Here is a 23,887-nt window from a genome sequence, read left to right as displayed (position 1 = left end):
CCTCTCTCCCCTCTTTCTAAAGAAAAAAGGAAGAACAGAGTTGCACACAACAGTCTGAATAAGTCAGTATCCCTCAAAAACACCAGCATGCAGAATATACTCACAGGAAGTTTCTTGGTGGGTAAATGTAGCTTATGCTTGCTACACTGAACAGAATCTCTGTGCTGTAAGTGTGACTCTAGATGCAAACTCTCCGTTGTCATCAAAATGCTTACGCACAGTCAGTAGTGCTAAGGCTTGTGTGAGTAGACAAGCTATCATCGTATATAGTCATTCTAAAAGAGTTTTACTATACTCTGTATTTTAAATATAGTCACAAAGGAGACAATTTGAACTCTTAAGAAAAACTCTGATAAGAACTCAGGGCTGGAGGGGCGCCTGGGTGGCTCAGTGGGTTAAAGCCTCTGCCTTCAGCTCAGGTCATGATCTCAGGGTCCTGGGATCGAGCCCCGCATTGGGCTCTCTGCTCAGCAGGGAGCCTGCTTCCTCCTCTCTCTCTGCCTGCCTCTGCCTGCTTGTGATCTCTGTCTGTCAAATAAATAAAATCTTTAAAAAAAAAAAATACTCAGAGCTGGAAACTGCTAAAGGTCTCTGGGCTATTTTCACAAATAATCTTTGCAGTATTTGAAATGAAGTCTTCAAGGAACACAGAGCTACAGTCTAGGTATCTACAAGCCAGCAGATAGCAGGCTAGTCAGAGCCAAGCAGCTTTTTCTGATTAGAAAAATATAGAGAGAGTATGGGGGTTGGGATGGAAGGCGGACAGTACCGTGCACTGCACAACTCCAGAGTCATTCACACTGTATTCTACATAGATAGTGCCACCTGAAGACAAGGGAGAGTAAAGTAAACGCAGTTTTCATTCTATGGTCCATGTGGAAAGCAAATATGAATAATAAGATTTATATTTCAGGGTTTTTTTTTAAAACCAATAACCAAATAATTAAGCCTTGGGTTTAAATAAACCCCAAAGAAAATAATTAAATTGACTTGAAGTTTTCTAGCTAAGAAAGCCGGATTCATGCCACGTTTTTGTTTTTGTTTTTAAGATTTTATTTATTTATTTGACAGAGAGATCACAAGTAGGCAGAGAGTCAGGCAGAGAGAGAGAGGGAGAAGCAGGCTTCCTGCTGAGCAGAGAGCCCAACGCGGAGCTCGATCCCAGGACCCTGATATCATGACCTGAGCCGAAGGCAGAGGCTTTAACCCACTGAGCCAACCAGGCACCCCCAAGCCATGTTTTAATATCATATGTCATAAAGCAGTGAGAACAAAACAGCCACTCTGAATGAAGCAAATCAGTCAAGTGCTTAGAAAAAAGAAAGCATAAAAGATGCTTTTAAAGTGAAGCTGGGTATTAGCTTCATTCATCCTCCAAATATCTATTCAGTGCCTGCTATTTGTCACACCATGCTATCAGATGTATCCTGTTTTTAAGGTTCTCATGGCCCCATGCAAAAGCTCATGTATTTATATTATCTTTGCACTTTGTTGCAGTAATCAATTCATTTAAAGTGAAAAGATATATTAATTAATTTTTAGTAGTTCACTACATATGTGGTTAAATCAAGTTAAGAGTTTTCAAGTCGAACACAATATTCAGGAAGAAACAAAACAAGTTGATTGCTTAACTGGGCACCAGGATCTTGTGTCTAAGAATCATATAAGATCTACCAGTTCTAACCCTGTAAGAGTTTCTAGACAGGAGTCTTCAATGAGGGGGCTTTATGAAGATGGCAAACAAGTTACTGAAATTGATGAGACTCCTTTCAGAAGTAAGAACTCCATATAATTTATATATAATTTACTGTAACATCAGGTCTTGTCTTCTGGATTAAAATCAATATAGAGTGGAGTCTTATTTCAATGTCACATTTTCACTTATTGATAGATAGTGATTACACTTGACTAGTGTAGCTAAATACTTTCTCCAAATATTATTTTAATCATAAGAGCAGAATTCAGAGTCCCAAAATAGACTCATGAATGTAGGGGGGGAAAGTATATAATAATGTTAGCATTTTTAGATAGGGACAAAGGATAGCCATCCGATAATTTGTTGGGACTATTGGTTATCCACTAAGAAAAAAATTAGAAAAAAATCCCATTTCACATCATTCACTAATAATTTTCAGATACATTAAAGATATAACCATTAAAAAACTATGAAAACAATCTGAGGAAATAGAGGAGAATATTTTATTACCTTAGGTAGAAAAGACTAAACAAAACCAAGAAAGCAAACAACACAAAGTAAAAGACTGATAGGACTAAAATTAAATGATTTTGCTACTATGAAAAATACCACAAGCAAAGTTAAAAGACAGAGACAAGTTACGGCTAAAGTATTTACATAATTCATCACACAAAAAAGATTAAGAACCGCCAGGAATGGCTGCGCAGGCTGTGTACTGCACACCAGCAGGGGGAGCCATTCAAGTAGATGACAACAAGTAGTGTCCCTGAAGACACTTGATAGAAATCCGTAATATTTAAAGCATTCCTATATTAATAAAAAGATCGACAAGCCACCTGATGTCAAAGTGGGCAAAGGATATGAGGCAGTAAGCGTGTACAAAGATGTAATCTTTGTAATCAAAGAAATGGATACTGGAACAATAATGAACCATGCTGTGTTACCAGTATTGGTTAGGGTATGGTGAAATGGTATTCTCTGGCATTCCTAGGTGAAGTGTGAGCGTGTTAATATCTATTTAACTTTAAAATGCACATTTTATTTTATGTAGATATATACATTATATAACATAAAAATGCTATATACCTCTGTCTATTTTATACATATAGTACGTTAAAGCACTAGAAGGACTACATCTCTGTTAATAGAGGCACCTCTGGGAGTCGACTGGGATTGGGCATGGAAGTCAATAGTGCATTTTAGTTTACTTTTAATGTTGGAATTGTTGAAAATAATAATATACGTATTAGTTTCTTGACATTTAAAAAATTTACACTTCTATTCTGTTTGTGCCTTGAGACAAGGATACTATTAAAAAGTCACAAAGACGACATACTGCAGAATTTTTTAAATGATAGTGGCAGTTGTGCAAGCCACAGTAACCCACACTAACACTTACTATACAAACGTAGCTTTACCTTAAGTAGATTGTGTTACTTGTCATTCATTTCTTTCCTTGCTTCCCTTTATAAAGTTCCTTCTTTTCACGTCTCCGGCCCTTGCTTGGGAACCTGGCTCCTGGCCACCTAGGCTTTTTTCCTCTGCCATGACTTCCTGCCTAAGATTCAAATCCTGGTTGTTCTGATCCAGAATCACATTATCATTGTCTCCTAAAAGAAGACTACTACTAGATGGATAGGCCTGGACCTCATCCCATCCCACAGAAGTCACAGGCTGAACAAATACATTCAGGGGCTACCTATGGAGAGGTCCCAGTCTCCTGCACCAACCGAGAGCGCTGAATCAGACACCTGCCTCTAGTCGGTGCAACTAGAGGGGCTTGCAAAGGCAGCTGGGAAATCATGAGGCCAGAGTTTGCAACAGAGGGGACAAACACTCAGAAGGAAAACAAATTTCTGGAGTCAGAGCAGGCAGGGGAGGGACTAGCAGGTACTTGGGAATCAGAAGCATGAAATCAGATAGAGGACAATCTATAGAACAGAGCCAACACGGCAAGGCAAGAGAATGAGGGGCACAGAGGAGACAGCAAAAATGGGGAAGAGCCCCCACTGTTTCACATCCCTGCCAATGGATTCTGCTGTTACTACGAAGCAGAAGCCACTCCCCGGACAATCAACTCAGGCCAATGCTTCTCTCCCAGTGTGCTTTAAAAAAACTAGCAATGCCTGAGTGGCACCCAGCCCAATTAAATTCAGATTCTTGGGTAGAGCCAGACATCAGCAGTTTTCAAAGCTCCCCAGGTGACTTCCCAGCATTGAGATTCACGGTCCAGGTTCTATAAATTTAGACTGGGAGATTGGTACGTGGCACAGGGAAGGGATACACAGGTTTGAGAACCTGGGAATCCATTCCCTACAGAATAATCTTCTCTCATTACTTTAGTAAATAGAGGATATACTTTTTTTTTTTTTTTAGGATAATTAAGATGGCTTCTCGCATTATTTTCTCACATGAGCGCTCAGGCCCAAGGTTCATAAAGTCATCACAATTTCTGGACCCTTAGAGTACAAATTTTCTTTTCTGAGATGAGCCTTCTCTAGACAGATTCCCCACCCCACCCCATCCCAACCTCCAAAAGAGTTCACAGTATTGACCTGATATAACATTCCATTGTTTATTTTCTCTTTGAAAATAATATGGTGAAGGTTGTAAAATGCATTTTGTGATAGTTGGTACAAACACTGGATTTATAGTCTGATCTGACATAAATCAGGCTCGAAATTTATTGGCAGAAATATAAGTTGCATAATTACTCAGCAGCAGTTATGCATTCTTGACACATTTATCTTCTAGAGCCTGAACTCTGTACGTGCATGGACACATATGAAATTCCCCACTCCTGATGCCTCTTCTCTGGCTCATGGAAGTAGATTTATGAAGGTATCACTGTATAATATACAGTCTTACTTTTATAATTTGGATGCTTTTCTTCTCCCAAGAGAAGAAACTAAACATTTACATGCTGAAATAATAATTTATTCCTTTGAGAATCTTGGGCTGGATGTGCAAATGCAAACACCAAATGAAAAATAAATTAACTTGGAAATTATTTGACTGGTTATTTTGACTAAATAGCGTATTTCTTTGGCATTCTGCAGATAGCTTCATTTTTTGACGGGCCCAAGACGCCCTACTTAACCTATCTGAAATAAGAGTTCTGTCCAAGTCACATACTCAAGACAGATCACCAAGCTCTTGAAGGCTATTCCCTTTAGCTCTCAGGTCTGCTTCTCTGATTCTTCTGCCACTTGACGATCCCTATTAACTTGCTCCTGGAAATCTCCTCCCAGCGCAACCTAAGTTTAAAATGCTTCATGAATGACATTATTTGAATAGAAACTACGAGGCCTTGGGAAGGAATCATAGGGCTCAATAGCACAGATGGTGGACTAAACTTTTCTCTACCAACAGTCAAGGCTTTGGACTAGAAAAAATGTGGGAGTTGAATGTCCCAATAAAGAGACGATAAAGAGACATGAGATTAAAAAGACAGAACCGCGGTTTTTGCACTGGATTGAATGATGGATTCTTGGCCTTGGAAGGATATTTGACCAGAGTCTAAATGTCCTCCTTGAAAGACTTTAAATAAAGAAGGAAAAGGAGACAATTACCTTGGTAAACTATGAAAGTGGCACCTTTAGAGGACAACAAGATGAGAGACGAATAAAAGTATGGCAAGTGCCTAGTGTTTTACACCCCAAAAATACTGGAAGGGAGATGAAAGATGGAAATAATACTTAGAGCCTCAGAATCTTTTTGCCAATAGTAGCTGTCACTGATTCAGCACTATCTACATATTGCTTTTAGACTGAAGAATAGTCCTTTAAGTAGGTACTATTAGGAGTTCCGTTTTAACAGAAGAAGAAAATGAGGGCACGCATAGCTGGGAAGTAGGAAAACCAGGTTTTGGACAAAAGCAATCTGGTCCAGAGCCCACATGACACCTTATTGTCTCCCTAACCTGCCCAGCATGTGTTGCAACCAAAGTAAGCTTAGGATTATACCCTCATGTGATCTTTGAGGCATGGTGGGAAGGGACACCAGATTGAAATACAATGATAAGAGTATATCCTCTTCTTAAACTACAGTCTTTTAATAAGATGAGACTGAGTGGTACTACAGGTAAAGAAGACATTCATTCAGGTGAGTAATCTGTGAATGCAACACTGGAAAGAATGGGTAAGTTAGAGAAGAACACAAATGATTTGTTTTGGAATTTTGCAATGGGCTACCTGGTCAGAAAGAGAAAATTACACATTTCTGACAGATGAAACTAGTACCGGAGTAAGATCTAGAATTGATTTATCAATATATATGTGTACACACACACACACACACACACACATAGAGGTAGACACATTCTTGACTTGTCTTGGTCTTTCAGAACAAAGTGGAAGTTGATGTTTTTTCTTTTAATAGCTAGGAATGAAAGGGTAAGCCTCATCAAGCATATGCCGAAGACCTTTTTAAAAAAAGATTTTATTTTACTTATTTGACAGAGAGAAAGTCAGCGAGAGAGGGAACACAAACAGGGGGAGTGGGAGAGGCAGAAGCAGGCTTCCCGCTGAGCAGGGAGCACCATGTAGGGCTCAATCCCAGGACACTGGCATCATGACCTGAGCCGAAGGAGACACTTAACGATTGAGCCATCCAGGCACCCCTGCCTGAGACTTCAGGAAGGCAGGATTTTTTTGAAGTCTAGAGAAGAAAGGCGTGATCCTCCCTTCCAAGGAAAGGTCCCTAGAAAGGCCTCAAATACAATTCTAGCTGTAATCAATAATACACGGTTCTAATAGGAAAGAACCAGGTGCTTTCCCAACCAGCTAGCAGCAGAGTGTGTCCGTTAAGGTTTTACCTCTCACCTCCAGATCCACCCTTCCCTATTTGGCTTCGTGGTGCTGGAGCTGTGACTCTGCCTAACACATTTCTGCTTGGACCTCAGACTTCCTGTTCCACCACCAAATGGGGGAGCCAGAGGGAGACCACGGGGCTGAATGAAGATAGAGAAGAGGCCTGCTTGGTCCCATCCATTCACAGGTCCTGAGGTCATTCCAGCAACAGCAGTGCCCTCCTAAAACCGCAGCTGAATCTAGTTTGGAGTTTTTCCAGCACATGCCCTATCAAGCCTCCATCCAGTCCCACAAGATCTCCTATCTGAACTCCCTCCTCAAAAATCCAGGTCTCCTGGGATGCCTGGGTGGCCGTTGGTTAAGCCTCAGACTTCTGATTTTCGCTCAGGTCATGAGCTCAGGGTCCTAGGATGGAGCCCCACTTTGGGCTCTGAGCTCAGCTGGGAGTCTGCCCAGGATTCTTTCTCCCTCTCCCCCTGGATACCCCCACTCCAAAATAAATAAGTCTTAAAAAAAAAAATCCAGGTTTCCTGAGGTTGCTCCTCCAAGCTCAGAGACTCCAACACCACCCAAGCAGCCCCTTCTATTCAGAAATCTCAATTTCAGCTCTATGGGAGCCCTCCCTTAAGTTCTAAATGTTAACACTCCCCGCCTCTTTCCTTTGTTCTTTCAATCCTATGGGTCTATGGGTGCTTGCTGCTTTCTGTTGCGGTTTCCTCCATGGTATCTTTGAGATCTAACCCTTTCATTTACCTTGTTAACAGCTCTGAATCTCATTAACAGTTGTTGCTGTTTTTTATCTATTAAATTCTCTCTGTTCAAGTAACCAGTAGTGGTTTTGTCTCCTGAATGGAAGCTAACTCATAGAGAAGATACTGGGAATATGAAAGCCTTAAATGAGCAGAAAACAGCAAAAAGTGTCCAGGGCAACCAGTGGGGTTTTAAAGGGAATTTCCTGATCAAGAAGATCAAGGAAAGGCCAGATGTTTGGAGAGGATGGTAAGGTGCTGTCATTTTATTGGCGGATTTAGAACTGAGGCTAGATCCTCAATGTGGTGAAAACCGGCAGGGGAAGTCAGAGATTGGAGAGGGGTCCGCTCCAGTGATTCTAGGTCTCAGGATTCTGAAAGACAGTACCCATCATGACCCCGGAGTTTCCAGCACCCACACGATCACAACACTTGCTTCTGGGTTTCTGAGGGGGCCATTCTCTATTCCTTCCTCAGATTCCTTTAGTTCCAGAGATCTGGGCCTATTGGTTCCCTTCTGGAAAGGCATTACTTTACTGGGAACTGCATCCCCTAAAGAGGTCTGAGAATGTGTTTTGTGTGAGATCGAGAACATTTTTTGTCTAATCCTGACTCTAGAAACCTACGTCTGTTCTCTAAATTAAATGATTTTTAAAAATTAAATTATAGAAATGTAGTTCATGGGGCACCTGGGTGGCTCAGTGGGTTAAAGCCTCTGCCTTCAGCTCAGGTCATGATCCCAGGATCCTGGGATGGAGCCCCACATCGGGCTCCCTGCTCAGCGGGGAGCCTGCTTCTCCCTCTCTCTCTCTGACTGCCTCTCTCCCTACTTGTGATCTCTGTCTGTCAAATAAATAAATAAAATCTTAAAAAAAAAAAAAAAAGACAAGAAATGTAGTTCACCCTTGTACCTCTGGTACCTCAGAAATCTGGGCATGTCCTTGGCATCTCTGAACTCTCCTGCTGTCTTCTGGAACTCTGAAAATTTCCCCCTGTAGGGTTTGTTAAACAGAATTCCTTCACAATGTTACAGACTACCTGAGTCTCTTGCTGTAGGTGTATCTTGACCTTGTGCTTTCCGAAATTCTCTGAGGCTAGATCCAACCCGCAAATGACCTTTACCTTGCTTTTCTGGACTTGTCCCTTGAAAGTCCCATTTCTTGCTCTGCACCCTTGTGTCATTTCCATTATTGGTTCCACAGCGGACGGATATTTCTTTGTATTTGTATAGAAAAATAAACAAGTCTCTTTTCTCTTTACATCTCTCTAGCCTCATTAGACTAATCTCTAGTTATTATTTCTCACCAGATTCCTCCTTCCCAAAAAGTCCAGACTGCAGTGATATTCAAATGACAGAATCCAAGCTCTGAGGCCTGGAGGTACCATTGCTGGAGTTTCCAGCCCAATCAGGCTCTTTCCTCGGAATGCCCACAGGTTCTCTCCAGTCATCCCCAACTAACAGCAGGTGCTTCATCAAACCCACACAACTGTGACAGATAACACAATATATCACAAACTGAACAATAAATTCCGCCATCACCACAACAAAAAGGCTCCCAAAGTCTTCCAAAACTCCCAGATACTGAGCAAAAAGAACAGGAATCGTCTTCCCTATCTTGTCATTCTTCTACCACTTGTTCTCCATCTCCTCATTACTCGAAATACTAAGACAACCTCACAAACAAAACAAAACAAAACCACCTCACCCCAGGTATCATATAGAACAACTGGGAGATGAAAGGCATAACTTTTAGAACACTAAAAGGAAACCAAGTATATTTTAAATTGCTCTTACTAAAGGACGGCAAAACAACAGCAACAACCCCTCCTTTTTTAATATAACTGGGGAAAATTTATCAGAGAAGATAGGTCTAAGGGGTGAGAGCCGAGTGGTAGAATTCAGAATTTAGGTTAAGCTCCCCCTCCTCCTTGTATATGTTTTGATTTAAAATAGGGACCTTTCGTTCAGCTTAACTCTCAGCTCCCAAATCTTTCTAACTCCAGTCTTCATGGAAGGCACCCCAAGGACGGTCTGAGGGAGTCCGTTTCATGCAGAGTTCTTGAGCACAGCTTGGTATTTTCAACTAAATCCAGTCACAGAATTCAGACTTCACTGGCCCCACCCTACTTCTCCCACCCAGTTTTCCTTTTTGTCCAGCAAAGTGTCATCTGTTCCCAAGAAAGACAAAAAGAAAAAGAAAAACGTTTACTTAAACTATTACACTCTAAACTGCTCAGCCCATTCTGACCAAATTGAAGATGCCTGATACAGAGTTTTGATCGAGAATGTCAAGGAAGTATTTTTTTAACTAACTTTAAAAAGTAAAGTTTTAACCTTATCTAATCCTCGCTTGTAAGAACATTAGGTTGCGGGTTAGTGATGCAGTAGAGCTGCTCTGGATGCCTTTATTAATAAACACACACCTACTGCGTGCCTTGTAAGGAACAATGTATTGTGCTGAGTAATGTGGAGGTACGAAGTAAAGTATATCACAGATCTCCTCTCCTCCAGGCCTACAGATCACATGAGATAGGTAGAGGGGATGAGACGCAAACATCAATTGCTACAATATGTGGTACAACTAAATAAGTGCCATAAAAAGGTACAAAATGAAGATTCTGTGAGAGTCGCAAGAAGAGGAGGAGTGTCACTTATTTTCTCCAAGAAAGGCTTCGTGGAGAAAGAGGCATTTCAACCGCCCTTTCAAGAGCAAAGAGAGAAGGCCCTTCACGGCTTAGGAAGGATAGGGAGAAGCTCCTTTGGGGGAAAGGAAGTGATAGCATGAAGCCTAACAGGTAATGTTTCCTGAAGAATCTTGTTCCTCTGAGCTTATTTGGATTGGCTTATTTTTTTCCTTTTCTTTTCTTTTCTAAGAGAAAGAGCATGCATGCAAGTGGGTCGGGGGCGGGGGGCGCCATGCAGAGAGAGAGAGAGAATCTCAAACAGGCTCCACACCCAGTGCAGAGCCATATGCAGGGCTTGAACTCGTGACCATGAGCCAAAATCAATAGCTGGACACAGCTGAATGAGCCACCCAGGTGCCCCTGCTTCGGCTTACTTTGATTTTGCCTGGTTTCAGAGTAATTCAGGTAATGTCTGCATACATAGGTGAACTTCGTGTGCCTTCAATGTGTCCAACATTTCTTACATAAAATTATGCAACCAATCTTCTCTCTTTCCCTCATTTTTTCTCCCTGGACCCCCACAAATAGTTCCTGGTAGAAGAGAAGAGATCATTTAAGCCAAGTCTAAAGAGGCAGGGTCTCTAATTTTCTCCATTACATAACTAACCTGAACCCTAAGCTACACACTGACTCCCATCAGAAACATCTGGAGGCAGTCTCTGGTCTTGTTTCCTGGAAATCAGGTAAAAAGATTTCAGGTCTAAGAGCAAGCTTGAATACCTCCTCGGCCCCTATGTCTAGAAAGTGACAGTCTGCCTACCACCACCCATTGTGTGTTTCAATGAAAACAGTTCTCATTACTATGAAGTACAATGAAGTGCTACTAGAAGATGTTTCCCGTTGGCCAAGAGCCATGACCTTCCCCTTGTTAAAAGATAAACTGAAGGAGGGGTGCCTGAGTGGCTTAATCGGTTGAGTGTCTGACTCTTGATTTCAACTCAGGTCATGCTCTCAGGGTCATGGGACTGAGCCTCACATCAGGCTCCATGCTCACTGGAGAGTGTGCTCTCCCTCTGCCACTCACCCTCCCCTGCACATGCACATGCATGCACACACACTCTCTCTCTTTCCAACAAATAAACAATATCTTCAAAAAATGATAAACTAAGGCATACTACATTTCTAAGGCTTTGAGTTAAAATTGAATCATATCAGGCAGGTAATGTTAACCAGAAGTAATCAGAAGCGCCCCACCACCTACAGGAGCCCTGGCAGAGACTTTATAGACAAGAGGCAGAAGCAAAGCATGGAAATTAGTAGGTTGTCTACAGCTTACACAGTTGTTTTATCAGGGAAAGGCTCATTTTTGATGGATCATCTTTAGGTTTGATTTCTTAACATTGAAACACTGCAAGTTTAGGTTTGGGTTTGCTTACAGAGGCTACTAAGGGATTAAAGTCACCCCTGGCTAATGGCCTCCTTAATTAATTTAGTTTAATTAATTTAATACCCTCAAATATGGGTGCTAAAACAAACGAGGGTCCTCTGATTACTAGACCTTAACATGTTCCATTTATTTTTTTAAGTGATAGCAAATAACTGGTCTGATGGCTGTTTTTCACTGAATTTATTAGAGGACTGCAGTGAGGAAATTAACCAACTGCCTGAGGATCACATAAAATACTCAGTTTTATAGATGTTAATTCTTCTGCCCAAGGGAACAACAGATTTCTGCCATGCATAAATAAATTAGATTTGAGACCTGTATTTGTGAGAAGCTCTATGACTAACATCACGCAAATCTCCAGAGGTGAATTCAACAAAAGGCAAAGAGAAATCAAACAGCAGCACTATCACAGGTATTAGGATGCAGATATGTAAATGACCATTAGAGCCTTTCTGATCCATTCCAATCTAATACTTCCCAGCTTCTTGCTGCTTGTTCATTGATAAAATGCTGACTTGAGTGACTATACAGAGAACATCTCCATTTGGAAAGAGATGACCAACCAAAAAGCAAAATCATTTTACCAGGCATCAAAAAGCAAGAAGCCGAGTATTTGCTGGGATCTCGGGGAAGGAAATGAACTCCAGTCCCCATGCCCCTTAGATTTGCACAGGATTGTCAAGAGCTGAAAAACTTCAAAGTATAACAAAACTGTGGTTCAATTTTAGAAATATGAAGCATTTGGAGTAACTAATTTGGCCAAATATTTATGTTTTGGTGCATAGTTGAACTGCTTATCGGACCTTCAGGAATTCTTTGTTTTTCATTTTTGTGCTTTTATTTCCTCCATCTCCTCCTCCCCTCGCTAGAAGCAAAACACCCTCTGGCAACGAAAGTTAAAGATGCTTCTCCATAGAGGCACCAAGCCAGGCCCAAGGGGGCTGATCCCAAGCCACTGCCAACTGCACTCCAAGCAGTAATTTTCCTTCCCCCATGCTCACTTCTGGGAAGTGCTGGGAAATGGAGAAGTCTCTAAGGCCTCCGTGGGAGAGAAACAGCAATCTTTCCCTGATAAGCATACCAACCCTCCTCTTTTATTGACTCACTTTTAAGGCTGCTGCAGAGAGGCTGGCCTTTGTGTCCGGACAAACTGGGGCAGAGAGGTAGGCAGGAGAGTCCCCAAGAATGCCAGGGACGGAGGACCAAACACGCTGCCTCTCTTTCCACTACCAGTACCCTTTACCCTTCACTGCCCAAGTCCCATAATCTCTCTTCAGTCCTGACCTTAAAGAAATAAAAGACTGCTTAGATAGAAGATGCTCATTTCCAAGAAAGAAGGGTAGGTGACACCTGTTTTATAACTCTCAGTGAACACAGGGGTGAGGGAGGCATTTGGATAGCCTCTGTTGGAAATTATGCTGACACTGTGGACACTTATAAGACAGGACAGCACAACCGCTATCTTCTTTAAGCTCCAGGCTGACCTTAGCTCTCAGGGAGGCCTGCAGTGACAAGTTCTGCATTTCCTATTCATTTCTTCCCCTCCCAGCCCTGGGGGCTGCTGAACCACAGCAGAGATCCCAGGTGGGCCAGACCAGCCCCTGCTAGCAGAGCCCTACTGCTCCCAGGCTCCACAGCCCACACTGATTCGAGCACATTCCAGGGCATTCCATAGCTGGGAGGCTGGGAGCCTGGAATGTCTGGAACCCACAGAGGGAAGGTGTCCCAGCATGCTCCCCCACCCCAACCATATTTCCCAAAGATCTCAAAGCACTCTCCAAGGATGATCTCATTTTCTAATAGGTGTTTATTTCTATTTTCATTCCTACTTTTAGTAATTACTCCCTTTTGCATGAATGTCACTTCGATTTGTTTCACATAACCTACCTAATCATGGTTAGAATCTCATAATGGGAACCGAGAACTCGACTACTAGTTACTCAACTACTGGGATATCATGGAAACTCCTTTCTAGCACATCGGACTGTGAAATTTAACCGTGACTCGGCAAGGAAATGACCTTCAATTCCATCCTTTGAAAGAAAAATACATAACATGGGGGCCCCAACATACATCATGTATACATCACGTGTGTGCCTGTATGTGAGAGGGTGTATACGAGAGAGCACCAATGCCAACACTAATGGAGTCTTCAGGACTTCCATTTTCTTACCTAAAAATAAAGATAACATCTCCTTCATAAAACTCCTGGGATCTTGCTGTGGTGCCTAGAACATAATGGGCGCTTGCTAAATGTTTGTGGAAGAAATATGTGGATGGATGGACAAACATAACATTTCTGGGTTTGTTTCCTCATTCTAAACTTACTGTGTTCGCTTCACAAGGCATTCAGAAGTTTAAAGGATATCAAGCTTTTTAAAAATGCTTTTGACCTGAAACTAATATAGTATGTCAATTATACTTCAAAAACATGAAATAAACAACATGCTTTTGGAAACTAAAATCTGACTGTAAACATGTAAGATTAACATTATGTGACTACTAGTATGGGCATATCAAAACCTCACGAGTATATTTCTCCTCTTATACGCGGTGGGCACTAGATAAATCCGTGGTACTAATCAGGGAGGAGCTCAGCCCCTCTTAGGTTCTTTCTATAACCTGGTTTCTAGGTGCCACTCTTGTCTCCCCCATTAAGATGAGTGAACACGAACTGAGTGCTTGAGGTTGGGGAGTTTCAGAACTACAGACAGCATATGGTTAAGAACACCAGTCCTAGAGTCAAACTGCCTGAGTGCCCTGATTCCACCATTTACTAAGGAACTTAACCCCACTATACCTAGTTCATCTATAACATGGGGACACTAGTAGAATCCATTTCATAGGGCTGCCATGAAGGTTGAATAAGAACATACATGTAAAGCATTCAGAGAAGAGTTTTGCACATGGGAAGAACTCAACCAATATTACCCATAACCATTGTTGGTACCACCAGCATCGTTATTATTATTGTTATTATTATCGGGTTTTTTAAGGGAGCATGCAGTCTAGCGGATGAGAAAGACTACAGCAGAAAGCTGGAGGAACAACACAAACACTAAGAAGGTCACCAGCAGTATGCTACGCACGCAGAGGCAGGAGACATCTTTATTCACCATCCCCATCACCTCCTCTGTGTAGTCTCGTTTGTCCCCGTGCCAACACACACAGATTTTTAAAAATAATGCCCCAGATTGCATGTGAGGAGTGCAGAGCCTAATGTGTTTCCTGATGATCACACAATGCTTCCATGAACACCGCTCAGTTTGTGCAGCCATATCGCACTGTTGGCTCGAATCAAGCTTTTGGTCAAATAAGACCCCCAGGGCCTTTTTACGTCAACTGCTGCCAAGTTACACGGTCTCCATCCTGTATTCCTATAATTCATTCTGGGACCTCAACACAAGACTTTGCATTTATCCTTATTACATTTCATGTTGTTAGTTTTGGCCAAGCACTGCAGCATGTCAAGATAATTCTGAATCTTGATTCTGTCAACTATCTTATATCTTATTTCTATCCCCTCCAGAGTGGTGTCACTAGCACATTTGATCAGCATACTTACTACTACATCCTCATGCAAGACATGGATAAAAACGTGGACCAAAACAAGTATAAGAGAATAGTCCAATATTTCAATTGCAGAAACCTCTGCTCACCTGAATGCACCCACTGATCACCTGGGGGCTGACTGTTTAGGCAGCTTTGAATTCACTGAGTAGTACCCTTTTTTCATTCTTTTATTCAAAATGCCTTGTCAAATGCCTTGCTGATATTGAGATACACTGGGTCTATAACACTGCTGAATATCATTTGAAATTTTAAAATGTCCTGGATGCTGGTATCTCCTTTAAATTTGATGAGACTATCGATATCTACATCCAGGTTACCAATAAAGAATCTAGGGGGTAGGGTGGCCTGGGTGGCTCAGTGGGTTAAAGCCTCTGCCTTCGGCTCAGGTCATGATCCCAGGGTCCTGGGATCGAGCCCCGCATCGGGCACTCTGCTCATCAGGGAGCCTGCTTCCCCCTCTCTCTCTGGCTGCCTCTCTGCCTACTTGTGATCTCTGTCTGTCAAATAAATAAATAAAAATCTAAAAAAAAAAAAAAAAAGAATCTAGGGGGTATAGTTTAATAGATCACTTAAGGGCGCCTGGGTGGCTCAGGCGGTTAAGCACCTGCCTTCAGCTCAGGCCATGACCCCACAGTCCTGGGATCGAGCCCCGCATCGGGCTCCCTGCTCAGCGGAGAGTTTGCTTCTCTGTCCCTCCCCTGGTTTGTGCACTTTCTCTCCCTCCCCCTCGCTCAATCTCTCTCTCCTTACATAAATAAATAAAATCTTAAAAAAAAAATAGATCACTTAAAAGTTGTGCCAAGATGTATGAGTATGTAGGAGTGTCACTCTTATGTAAGAGTGTTATCACTCTTAACAGTCCCATTTTAGGCTTTAATCTGAAGGGTGGCCTTCTCAGGGTATGCTATCTGCCCTAAAAAAAAAAAAACAAAAACACAAAACAAAACAAAAATAACTCCCAAATCCCAGTTGGCTTAAGGCAACAGAAATTAATTGCTCACGTGAAGTCAGGTGAAATGTTCCTGATTGACAGGCTGCTTACCATGTGTCATTCTGGAAATCTAGTTTCTTCCATCTGTGGCTTCACCCTTTTCTTGGTCCTTGGAATCTTCTGCACTCAGCCACTAAAGGGAAAAAGAGAGAGACGATTACATGTGGAATGCTTCTGTGGTCCAGGCCTGGAGCACTGTACGTCACCTCGACATGTTTCACTGGTTTGAATTCAGTCACATGACCACCTCCACCTCCGTGGAAGGCTGGGAAGTACAGTCTAATTATGTGCCCAGTACAAAAAGGACATGAGTGTGAGGAACACTAAACCTTGCTCGAAAAGAGACAGCAAAGATAACTTAGGTGGAACACACATTCTCTTTCAGGTCAAGTGTGGGGCTAACCCTGCCAGAAAGGAAGGGTTTGACGGATCCGGACTTGTAAGAGTTGGGTTCTAACTCCAAGTCCATCATTTACTGGGTAACAGGCTTGGAGAAGTCTCCAAACTGTAAGATTTCTAGGTCCATGAAGTGCTGTTGGCACATTTCATCCAGCCCTAGCCCAGTGCCTGGTACATAGGCAGTACAATAAACAATCATCCAATCATTGTGTGAATATATGAATAATTTTTCTGGACTTGTTTACTTATTTCCAAATTTTCTCTACCTACCATACTGGTTGCTGTAAAGATCAAAGGACCGTGGCTATAAAAATGGTTTGAGGGACGCCTGGGTGGCTCAGTTGGTTAAGCAGCTGCCTTCGGCTCAGGTCATGATCCCAGCGTCCTGGGATCGAGTCCCACATCGGGCTCCTTGCTCGGCAGGGAGCCTGCTTCTCCCTCTGCCTGCCACTCTGTCTGCTTGTGCTCACTCTCGCTCCTCTCTCTCTCTGACAAATAAATAAATAAATAAATAAATCTTTTAAAAAAAAATGGTTTGAAAACTAAGAGACATTGTAAAAAATAGAGAATATGAATTTTACTCATATTTATGTAAATTTGTGTCATTTGTTCATATTCTTTTTTATGATTTCATTTATTTATTTATGAATATTTTTAAAGGTTATTTATTTATTTGTCAGAGAGAGAAAGCGGGGGGATAGAGAGTGCAAAAGCAGAGGGAGCAGCAGGCAGAGGGAGAAGGAGTTTCCCCACTAAGCGAGGAGCCCGGTATGGGGCTTGATCCCAGAACCCTGGGATCATGACCTGAGCAGAAGGCAGACACTTAACCGATTGAGCCACCCAGGCATCCCATTTGTGTCATATTCTATGTTTGACCTCCTCTGCACAGTTTTCTCTTACTGCACACAGTAGAAAACAGACAATCTCCAAAACCAATCAAGGTAAAGCTCTGCCCTAGTTGTTTCTCCTATGGCTTGAAGTCCAATCACCAATGTCTCCTCTCTAGTCAAATTTAAGAAGAAGGTATGAGTGCCTGTTGGGGTCAGGACATGTTCTAAGATTTGGGGTGATATAAGGACTAATCCAATTCGCACTAAAATAGATAAAAATACTTGTCCTATAGTTGAGGACCCATCTGATAGCTTCATATATGAGGTAGTACTCACCTAATTTTTTTAAAAGAATGGTGAACTGTTCAACAGAGAAAAATCAAAAACATCACTAAAACCAATAGAAAATATATTTAATTGGAGGCCAGATTACAGATGACCTTAATGCAAGGACAAGGAATTTAGGCTTTATTCCAGAGGCATCATGGGGGCTATGAACAGTGTTAAGTCAGAAAATCATGCAAAGTGTTCTTTTAGAATGATATAACTGAGAGATGGTATCTTAGACAACCCAGAGGAAAATGCATGCAAGAGCTAATGCAGAAGTCCTAGCATAAGTCATAAAGGTCTTGCTCTAACAGTAAGGGGGAAAACACAAAGCATAGATGAAAGGACTTAAAATTTTGATAATATGGCAGACTAACATAACTTGAAAACTCTCCCTTCAAGTATGCCTACAATAGCAGAATAAAATATAACCAAAAAAATGTTAAGATTTTATTTATTTGAGAAAAAGAGAGTGTGCACAAGCACACGTAGAGGGAGGGGCAGAGAGGAAGGGAGAAGGAGAGGGAAACAATCTCAAGCAGACTCTGCACTGAGCACGGAGCCCCATGTGCAGCTTGATCTCATGACCCCGAGACCATGACCTGAGTAAAACCAAGAGTCGGACGCTTAACCCACTGAGCCACCCAGGCATCCCCACAAAAAAAAATTTAAAAGCAAAATTAAGATTATAGGAAAGAAGGGGGAATCACAGGAGAAAGAATGAAACCAAATAAGTCAGCATATAAAGTTATGCTCCATTTGCCCTCAGAATTGGAGTGAGTTACAGATCTTCAAAAAACTTAGAACTTGGATTTTAATGACCACAGGAGATAAGACCTTGAGCCTGCACAAAACAGGGGTAGAGATGAGACTACTACATGAAGCCAAGACCCTTGTAGACCTGAACCCATCCTGGAGAATACTGACCCTTCCTACCCTCCCCTCCTCAAAAATTCCCTAACCGCCACAGCAAGACGACACAGAAACTCATTTGTCTCTCTTTGTGGAAAAAAGCCTTTCCTGAGAATGTGAAACCCCAGACCTGGTCTACACATGAATTTGGTTTTTGAAATTTCCCTACTGGAATGGCCCAGAAACTTTCAAGCCAAGAAATTAATGTAAAAACTGGTCCCCGGCTAGTAATATTTTGGGAGTACCTGGCAGAAGCAGTTACAGAAACACTCTAGAGAGACATTCCACAATGCAGAATACAGTTAGTTTCACAAAAATAAGCAAGCCCCACACGAGATGAGCTCACAATAAGAGAAATGGCAAAACACTGAAGGGACAAATCCATCATGGGCAAGAGTCAATAGGAATTCACCACTGTCACCCCTCCCACCTTCCAAAGAATGGAGCTACTACAACGATCTGAAAGAGAATATAAAATAAGAATGTTTAGAATAAAAACATTACAAAAAGAAAAAAAAAACACACAAGAAAAACAGGGTGCCATGACAAAAAAAACGCAGAAATTCTACAAATAAAATACATAGTTATTGAAATTAAAAACTCAGTGGGCACACTAAACAGTAGATTAGACATGTCTGAAGGAAAATTCATGAACAAGGAGCCCAAGCTAAAGCATCATACCAGAATGGATCCCAGAGAAATAACAAGATGGAAAACTTGGAAGGGAGGTTAAGATAGAAAAAGTAGCAAGAGAAGGTTCAGTGAAGTCTAAAAGGATTTTTAGAAATGAAGGAGAGAGAATGGAGCTGAGGCAACACTGGAAAAGGTAATGGTGAGAATTTTCTAATTTGATGAAAATCATAAATTCTCACAGTGAAACAGCATATACATATATATACACGCACATATAATATATGTATATACAAATGTATACACACATATTTTAAAAATAAATATGTAAGTATATATATTATCACATTTATATATTTATTTGTAATATACATATTTTATTTATAAAATATCTAGTTATAATATACTTGTTATTTATAACATGTATATTTATAATGTATTATATATAACTTATAGTTATAAATTACCTATAATTTATGTATTTATACACTTATTTTTATTCATATGTAATTTATACATTTCTAATATATACTTATGTTTATTCATAATGTATTATATATAATTATTGTGATTTGATGAAAAACATAAATCCTCATGATGCAGTATACATATAAGTATAAATACATAAAATACATTTTTATAAGTACATAAAATATTATATATATGTGTGTGTGTGTGTGTATATATGTATATATGAATGAATGAATCCTGGGCAATATATATAAAAATTTGTCAAGGACCATCTTTTTTGGTGGTGATGTATTTTCCCATCAAACACCACCAGTGTACGCACTCTAAGGATTTATGGACGTCTTGGCGCAGTTGTCATTAGCCAAATCAGCTGCCATAGACCAGACAGTGTATTGTTTAGCTTTGTTCTCTAAGGGAAGGCACTCTCATAGGCACTCATTTTGTCTATGTATAAGATAGAAATTTCTCTTCGAAGTGTCTGATGAATGAAAGGAAGGATCAGTCTGGGAGTAGATAGAATGTGGAGTAGCATGAGGGCAGTGGAAGGAGCTGAGGTATGCATCTAGCGGGGTGAATTTTTCTATAGCTCTGTACCCACATGTACATATGTATCTGTGCAAGAGCTTTAAGTACATAAATGTGCTGTCTTCTTTGGCAGGGTCACATTCTAAACTGGAATTTGAGACTGCCTTCCTCGGCTTTCACTGATCTTATGCCTCCATTAAGAGATTTGGGGACTTCATCTATCATAATCCAGTTACGATTCTCTCCATTTAAAGGAGATGTTTGTTTCGGGTTTTTGATGTTCGTGGAGATGGTTCTTAAGGCAGAAAGTGACCTCTGTCTTCACTCCTTTTCCTCTATGAGGCACAAAGAAGACAAGGACTTACATTACATTTCCCATGGAAGGCACTGTATGCAGGAAGCCAAAAGCCCCTCACAAAGAACGTTTTAAAAAGATATGACACTGTATCTGGTCATCCCTTTCCTTCCCGGGATTTCAGGTATGAGTGGCTTTTCCAGGTTTCTAAGTCAACATCTTTGTGGATTTTTTCCTTTTAGTAGTAATATCGTCAGCTTCCCAAGACATTTCTTCATAAGTTACTGCGGCGGGACTTCTGAAACCCCTCAGAACCTGGACCCCAGCTGGGCTCTCCGGAACCACCAGTGCACTGAGCTCTTTCAGAAGACTGCAGAGAGCTTCCGGGTATGCACACTGCACTTCCCCCATCAGAAGCTCACTCCCCTCCAGGTACCCCAAGGGAAGAAGCACAATGCCCACAAACACTGTCTTATCTCAACAGACATTCCTTATTACTTAGTGGTTTCCTCTGAGGGGCTTGGTATTTATCTACCTCCCAGAACTGTCTCAGGTAGCCATAACATTTTACCAAAAGTTCCACACTCAACTTTCAAGTCCCTTAGAATAGGTAATAGGATAATGTGTTAAATTAAGTCCCAGGGCAATCCCAGGGACCCCACAGCACTTAGAGTAAGTGTATACATTTATTTCCCCTAAGAGCACAAAGTTCTACCTACACACACACACAGAGAAATACCATTCCTTTAGGAGTGTTTGACTGTTATCCAAATAAGTGTCCTGCATGACACACACACACTCGCCAGATTATAGGCATATATGGTATTACTACCCAAGTTTAAGTTCTAAGGTTTATGTCAATATTTCACCCGCCCAAACTCAGTTATTTGAATATCTTGGATGGCATTTATTAGTGTATTTTTCTATCAAGACCCCTCCAAATAAACGAAGACATATAAGTTTTGCATTACGTGCCACGAGGAGGTGATGCATCAATACTGAGGCACTTCAAAGAGAAACACTTGTGCTGCATCTACTTGACACCAAATATCTTAATGAAAATTGAAAACAGTGACTCTCAAACACTAATTTTCTACAGATCCAGATGGCGGGCATCACATGAAGTTTCTGGGTGGTACAAAATGATTCACTCTTGAAAAATAAAATGAGTAAGTTTTCTCAAGAATTCTGAAAGGAAATAAAAATCAAGCAGCTTGGATATGATTTTAAGAAATTATTCTTTATGGGAAACATTGTTTTATTTGAGCATTACCTTTGGATATGCAAAGAAACTAGAACTGTGTTCATTTTCTCTATGTGCCTCTCCCCATGCTATGCAGGCCCAAGAATAATTTGTTCTCCTGTGTAAAAACAAGCTTCTCCTCTGTAAATCTCTGGTAATGTCACCACTACACATTGGCAGCCTTTTGAATTTTAATAATTCATTAATATATATAACTGCATAGTATGTTTTAAATCTATGGTATAACATTGCATCAAATGTATTATATGCTAATGTAACGGTATATAATTACATAACTTATAGTAATAATTATGGTATATAATTTAATTATCTGACATTATTAAGCATCCATCACCAAAAAGATGTATACAAAATATAGTCCCTGATGTCAGAAGTCCACAGTTTTATCATAAAGGATTCTGACCTCTTCTATTATATCTAGAGATGTTCTTTCCTAAACACTCCTGTGCTGTTCTCCCATGCCTTACCCCTCCCTGTGGAGGAGCGAGTTTCCCGGATGTAACTTACAAAGATCTGCCAGGGATGGGCATGCTCTGCCCCCACAACTACAGGAGCCCAGTGTGCTCTAACCTCACCTGTGATTGCAGAGGAGTCTGTCAAATTCTGGTATGTCCGTCTTAGGGAGCCTATTGTTGCAGCACAACAAGGCACCTTTCTTCAGAACCAGTTTTATCAATAAAAAAGTATTGTTTTGATCTTATCTGCCACTCCTCCCTCTCAAGCAGGGAGAAGGGTGTAATTCATTGCCCCCCCCTCCCCGGGGCCAATCCCAGCAGGGATAAGACAGGTAACAGGTAATTATAACACAAAGCACACTGTGATCAGTGCAGTGTGAGTTCCAAAGAGGAGGAGATCATTAGCAAAGGAGAACTCATTTCCGTGGACAGAATTACAAAGTAGCAGAATCACAGTGGAGACCTTTCTGCCCCAGGGCCCAACCTGCTTTGGAACTTGTCATAATTTTTTATATATGGCATATAATCAATAAGCTTAGTTATCAACTAAATCATAAATAAATATATCATTATGTCATTTTTGAGTTGGAGTTTTTGTTTCTTGCTCTTGGACATAAAACTACAGCATGTGCTTATATGTTGGTGGCCAAAGTTAAAACTGGTGGAGGGGAAACCCTCATGGGAAATAAAACTAGAGAGGTAGTTTGGAGCCCTGCTTGTGTTGTGTGCATCTGAGTCTTCATGCCTTAGGTATTAGGCAGCCACTAAAAGTGTCTGAGCAGGGAAATAACCAGCTTCGATGGATGCTTCAGGAATTAGCACGGTAGTGCTGTGTCAGAGTATAAGGGGCAGTTCAGGAGAGTAGGACTGGAAGCAGGGACACCTTACTAGGTGACTATCCTTAAAGGAAGTGGAAGGAAACCAGATCTTGAACTAGAGGGTATTAGCAGGAATAAAAAGGAAAGAATGAACACAAAAGATACATGTTTCAAACAAATTTAATAGAACTTGACCTCTAATCAGATGTGGGACAGAAGAAAGGAGAGAATTAAAGATTCTAGCAAAGTTTTGAGCTGGTGCAATTAGAAAGATCTTAATTAACAGAAATGGGAAGAAGTAAATGTTCAGGAAAGGAAATATTGACTTAGATTTGAGTCTGTTAAGAGCAACACCCTGGTAGATGGGTGGAAACTTCCAAAGAGGGCTGTCAGGACTAGAGATGGGGTTTCAGAAATGAATCACAAATAAGGAAGAAGTAAAGCCATGGGACTGAATGGGCTCCCCAAGAAACCATACAGAAGTGAGGATGGAGTAGAGGGCCAAGGGCAGATTCTAAGGGGAAACATATTTCAAGCTGGAAAAGAAGACAAGGAGACACAGGGATAAAAGGAGATATGAGAAATTATTATCAGGGAAGCCCAAGGAGGTGTGAATTTCACAGGCGTGGGGAGGTGATTAGGATGAGGGAACAGGGTCAATCATATAAAGTGATTAGGCAAAATAAGGATAAAAAGGAACACTGCATTTGGTAACCAGGTGACTAGTGACCTTTAAAAAATTACAGTGATAAGAGCTGAAGCCAGTTTACAATAAGGGGCGAGGGAGTGGTGTCCGGATGGAAGCAGTTGACAAAGATGACTTTTTAAAGAAGCTCTGTGATGAACAGAAATAGGGGAGGCACTTGCTTAGAGGGGCCAGCAGAATGGAGGGAAAGCGGTTGTGTGGTTGTGTATGTGTGTGTCTGTCGGATTGGTTTCTTGTTTGGTTGGCTAGTTTTGGATAAGAGGAAGTTGAGTATGATTATAGTCAGGGAGCAAGGGCCAGTGGTGAAGCTAAAGAGAGAAAGAGAGGGAGCTGACGTGAAAACAACAGAGCAAAGCTTCGGGG

Source organism: Martes martes, assembly GCF_963455335.1.
Source record: "Martes martes genome assembly, chromosome: 11".
NCBI lineage: Eukaryota > Metazoa > Chordata > Mammalia > Carnivora > Mustelidae > Martes > Martes martes.
The sequence above is the reverse complement of the archived record's forward strand: the minus strand, read 5'-3'. Positions refer to the sequence as shown.